This window comes from Sinocyclocheilus anshuiensis, unplaced genomic scaffold (genome assembly GCF_001515605.1).
Source record: "Sinocyclocheilus anshuiensis isolate Anshui unplaced genomic scaffold, SAMN03320099.WGS_v1.1 scaffold1325, whole genome shotgun sequence".
In the NCBI taxonomy this organism is placed as follows: domain Eukaryota; kingdom Metazoa; phylum Chordata; class Actinopteri; order Cypriniformes; family Cyprinidae; genus Sinocyclocheilus; species Sinocyclocheilus anshuiensis.
The window spans coordinates 553,114-559,166 of NW_015552751.1; the positions used below are offsets into that span (position 1 = coordinate 553,114).

The 6,053-nt window shown below is 32.9% G+C and overlaps 1 protein-coding gene across 1 annotated transcript in view; it reads left to right on the forward strand.

Moving 5' to 3' along the window:
• The window catches only part of LOC107667861 (CUGBP Elav-like family member 5), a 208,988-nt gene extending 206,156 nt beyond the window's left edge, over positions 1–2,832 (forward strand). Inside the window, exon 12 of the mRNA XM_016459588.1 lies at positions 2,557–2,832. The gene's annotated coding sequence lies outside the window, so the exon portion shown is untranslated. The remainder of the gene's footprint in view (positions 1–2,556) is intronic.
• The last annotated feature ends 3,221 nt before the right edge of the window (positions 2,833–6,053 follow it).

The window sequence follows — 6,053 nt, forward strand, 5'->3', positions numbered from 1 at the left end:
GAATACAGTAATTTAATGAATTGGTTCACATAAATACAGCGATCTGATCATTAAAGAGCTTGAAAAACACATTATTGTAAGACACATAATTTGTGTTTTGCTATAAAACTGATTTTGAAAGCTGAGACTTATATTAAAAGTAGGCCTACCAAAAGCACAAAGCTTATTGCTATTGGGTGGCTGGCGCACTACAAATAACGAATGCAATGGAAGACATGAAATATTATTTCCAAGCATACTGTCCCCGCGAGTATGACACATGGTATGATTTCTGCTAATAATCCCACATATATTTGTAGTGTATTAAAAAAGGGTTAAAAAGTTATAAAAAGTTGTTCCTGTTCAGTCTGTTAATAAATATCATATTCTTGATATTAAGATGTTTCCGCGAGTACTTAAAATTGACTCTTCCTCATCCCAGTAAGATGATGCGGCCGCTCAGACACAACAATATTCAAATCAATTCCGGTGGCCTGGCAACTTCTCTCGGTGCTCTCAATCCGGGCCATTTGCATGCACATTAAAGGCTATACTCTCAAAATATTATAACTTTAATTTCTACGATTTAAATTCTCGAAACATTTCGACTTTATTCACGTAACATTTCGACTTTATTCTCGTAACATTTCGACTTTATTCTCGTAACATTTCGACTTTATTCTCGTAACATTTCGACTTTATTCTCGTAACATTTCGACTTTATTCTCGTAACATTTCGACTTTATTCTCGTAACATTTCGACTTTATTCTCGTAACATTTCGACTTTATTCTCGTAACATTTCGACTTTATTCTCGTAACATTTCGACTTTATTCTCGTAACATTTCGACTTTATTCTCGTAACATTTCGACTTTATTCTCGTAACATTTCGACTTTATTCTCGTAACATTTCGACTTTATTCTCGTAACATTTCGACTTTATTCTCGTAACATTTCGACTTTATTCTCGTAACATTTCGACTTTATTCTCGTAACATTTCGACTTTATTCTCGTAACATTTCGACTTTATTCTCGTAACATTTCGACTTTATTCTCGTAACATTTCGACTTTATTCTCGTAACATTTCGACTTTATTCTCGTAACATTTCGACTTTATTCTCGTAACATTTCGACTTTATTCTCGTAACATTTCGACTTTATTCTCGTAACATTTCGACTTTATTCTCGTAACATTTCGACTTTATTCTCGTAACATTTCGACTTTTCTCGTAATATTTCGACTTTATTCTCATAATTTCGACTTTATTCTCGAAACATTTCGACTTTATTCTCATAATATTTCGACTTTATTTTCGAAACATTTCGACTTTATTCTCGTAATATTTTGACTTTATTCTCGAAATATTTCGACTTTATTGTCGTAATTTCGACTTTATTCTCGAAATATTCCGACTTTAATCTCGTAATCTTAGATTTTTTTTTTTTTAACATGGCACTAAAACGCCGTCGTACTTGTAACTATTTTGTCTCTTTGAATTTAAATTTAGATTTATTCACAGTGGCCCTTGAAAACCACTACATGAACACACCTGCCCGAATAAAGTGCGGGGAACGGATTTACATTTTATTAAAAGTGAGGAGGTTCTTTGACTTCGCAAGGCAGCATTAATAGTGTTTAAATGGTGTCTTTTCTCTCTAAAAACTGGCTAAACAAATTTGCTAATGTTTTTAAAAGCATGCTGTAAAGATTAAGTACAATTTACAGTTCTGTAATATTATTGTAATTACCTGCAAGCAAATAATATCAGGCCTTATTTTTTCTGATTTATAAATTTAAATAATAAAATTGTAACATATAATATTTTGATGACTGATTTTACTAGTGTTTTTGACAAAAACAACGACAACTAATTTTGTTTTTAAATAAATTAAATTTCAAAATAATAATAATAATTGTTGTTGTTCTTGTTGTTGTTCTTGTTATTATTTTATTAGTATTAATATCAATTTTATTTTTTATAAAAATGAAATAAAATAATTAAGATAATAATAATAATAATTATTATTATTATTACAAATCATAATTGTAAATTATATAATATTTTGATGTATGATTTTACTAGTGTTTTTGACAACAACAATAATGATGATGATTTTATATTTTAAATAAAAATCTTATAATCGGCCACAATGAGACATAATAATCAGTTATTATTATCATCAAAATGTCTGTATCGCTACATCCCACGTTTTGAGTATAAAAGCTTGTGCTGAATTAAGTAATCTCTTCTTTAAAGCCGCAAACTTCTCCGCTAAACTCTTCTGGCAAACAGTCAAATGTTTTCTTGAAGCTGCAGAGTGGATGATGCAATCCATCGGCACACCTGTATCATGTCATCTCTCTGGGTGCTTCTATCATGTTTAATGTGATGTCAAGAGCGCAGGCCTGAGTTTGAGCTTCACACAGCTCTGGCTGTGCCTGATGGCTCCTGGTTTGACATCCAGATATCAAGCTGTCAGCATGTAGCTGAGCTGTTTTCCTCCTCTGCTGCTGCTGTCTGTCTCCCGAGTCAAACTCTGACATTTCTCTCTCTCTTTCCCTCTCTCTGGCAGGTTTTGGACGGTTGTAGTCTTGACGTTTTGACGGATGGAAACTTTTCTTGAAAAACTAACACATGAAAAAAAAAAAATACAAAACAAAAAAACAACAACACAAAAAACACACGAAGAAGCAAACAAAGTGGAAAAACAAGCGCATAAGGGCGTTTCGTGAAGCATATCGCATTTAACGAAAGCGTGTGTTTCCACGGCGATGAAAGACTGGCGTGACGGGGGACGACAGCGACGGCGGAGACGAGGACGAAAACAAATAAACTGAAAACTTTTTTCTCTTTTGAAAAACGCTATATACCCAACACTTTGGAAGAACAGTGCATGGCTGGGACTGGTAGAGTTCGCTAAGAATTATTATTATTTAAATAAAATAAAAATCTAAATTAAAATAAAATAATATTATTATTGTTGTTGTTATTGTTTTTGTTGTTGTTAATAATATACAATAATTATTAGTAATTGAAAATTATTATTAATAATTTTAATTTTTAAATAAAAAGTAAAATACAAAATTAAATATAAAAGTAATATAACGGCGGAGACGAGGACGAAAACAAATAAACTGAAAACTTTTTTCTCTTTTGAAAAACGCTATATACCCAACACTTTGGAAGAACAGTGCATGGCTGGGACTGGTAGAGTTCGCTAAAGCAAAAGACGGATCCATGCACATATCAAAAGACAGTTGTAGCTTTTACTCGCGTGGAATAATGAGGGTTTAACGGTAAAATGTGTATATGACACTGACGCAGTATAACGAACTCTCTTTCTCTCACCCGTAGGGACCAGAGGACCAAATCTTTTTCATCTCTGTCGGTACCGTAACCATGTACAATATTGCCACCGAACGATTATCTTACGCGACATACATGCTACTTCATATAATATGCCAATTAAGAGTTAGACACAATTAATTCAGGGTGTATAGTGTAGGTTTATGGGGACTTGGGGTGTGTTTTATTGAAAACCTTTGGCAAAAAACTAGTTTCCAGGTTATGGGCGCAAAACCGTCTAAAGGCTATTGATAGATTATGTTTAGTGGGGTATTTTAGGCTATTGTTATAGACTATGAAGTGTGTTGATATTGAATTGGGCACATCCTGAATTGCTGTTCATCGCCACGTCTCATTTCAGAAAGCTGCCGGGTGGAGAAAAGGGCATTTGATCCATCGCGATATTATTTATTTCATGCATCATACTGTAAACAATTGACCACAGCAAACACATAACCACACATGGATATTTTTTGCCAAACAACAGCTCTTGTTTTTGAGCTAAACAATCACAAGGAAACATCACTCTGGTGATAATTTCACCAAAAGTCTCCGCAGCTGTTTTTAATGTTGAATATGAGGATTTCATAAAGTCTCAATTATCTTTGGTTTGTTATTGACTTGTTTTTGTTTTGTTTTGCTTTGTTTTTTGATTTGTGTTTTGTTTTTTTATCTGTTTTTTGTTTTGATTTGATTTGATTTTTGTTTTGTTTTGTTTTGTTTTTTATCTGTTTTTTGTTTTGTTTTGTTTTGTTTTTTTATTTTTTTTTTGTTTTGCTTTGCTTTGCTTTGCTTTGCTTTGTCTGTCAGCTTACCAAGTTCACAACAAGGCTTACATTTAAATTATTCTCATTTTATTTTATTTATTTTTTTATCATCTTACCAAGTACACAGCCGGGCTTACAGTAAAATTACTCTCATTTGTTATTTATTTATTCATTCATTCATTCTGTTTATTTTAATGTTAAAATAAAAGTCTCACATTAACATTACTGTCAGTTTATCCATGTTTTTCTTTATTTATCACATTGTATCATATATGTTAGCTCGCTTACCGCTCATGTGTATGTTGCATTAAGTTAGTTTAAAACAGTGCTGAATACCAAGCAATCAGTCTAATGCAATTCCTACAGCGCTATCACTATTTAAAACTATTTAACTGAATTGTTGCTCCTGCAACTTCTGTACTGCGTTCCCCAAACACCTGAGAACATCTGAAGATAACTGAGGCTTTATACTGAATCCTCCGAAATGAGGTTAAAAACAGCCAGAGAAAGATGTTTTGCTGGTTCATGCAGCAGTGATGTTTCCATTGTGAGAGTGGGCTGTTTTGAGATATAATTCAGGAAAACCTTTCATTTAGAAACAGCCTAAAATCGTGCCATAGTAAAGCTTTGAATTTGTTTCAGTGGCTTACACTGATATGCTATTTGCCAGAAGGGCCTTCTAGAACATTTATATTAGACAAATCAAACCATATGACAGCATAAAACACAGTACACAGAGAGATCAGCAGTCTCTGAACATTTATATAGCCTTGAGAGGCACTTTTAAAGACAGTAGTTCTCCTCTATTCATGCTTTATTCAGGTATTTCATGTGTGATTACACTTAAATGAACTTCGTAATTGCTCATGGTTACACTGTATTGTGCATGCCTATGTAAACGTAGTACTTATGTAGAGCCAGGCCACAGTTGTGGCCTAAACGACTGAGAAAAAGAAGAGAAGTGATGTAAAGGAACAAAAATGTATGAAAAATAGTGTTTAGAGGTGCAAACGTTTAGAAACAAACCAGTGAGGCCACATCACCACTACAATACATGGGAACATTTATTTTAAAGTCAACATGAAATCAAAATCGACCCTGTTAACTTTCTTAATACGCGTTCCTAGTCTTATTTTGTACGACTCACCAGTGCACATAATTGCAAATAAATAAATACATTCATGTTTACTTAGAAATATGGCACATTACGGAAGTAAAATGGGTTGCAAATGCCGTTTCATGTTGACTTTGACATCATGCTTAGTTGTTTTGACCCACAGAAACTGTTGAACTTTTTGGACCAAACCTGTTATGTTAGATAGCAGAATTTTTTTCACGCACAACCTGCCATGATCAGTCAACCATGCAAATGTGTCACGTGCCACAACAGCACAATTTCTCCATTGTGAAGAAATTTTCTCCAGTCAAAACAAGCTATACTTTCTCTGTGCCGTCGTCCCATTAATATTTTGTCAGGAGAAGAGAAACACTGCCTCTCGTCTAGGAGGTTACGTCAGGACATCTGAGTTCTTGAAGCTAATATGACTGGACAGCACATTTCACTCTGGAACCTGAAATGATCAGTCTCACTATTAATATTCAGGGGACAAAGTGGATCTTAAGTGCTTTACAGATCAAACAAGGTACATGTTTTAATATTAAGACAGAAATTAGCAAAGTTTTGGATCACCGTATGGTTACTTTGACTGATGTGTCAACACGAAACATGAATCAGTTATGACAGGTTTCCCTTTAGAAATGGGCAAATCTCATGAAAACATGTTCAACAGGTCCAATATAAAAAAAAAATAATAATAATAATAATTTTTAAATGTATTTATTTATGCTATACAATATATATGATACCATAAATACATTTTTAAAAATTCTTAAATTATATATATATAGATATATATATATATAATTTATATATATATATATAGATATATAATGTATG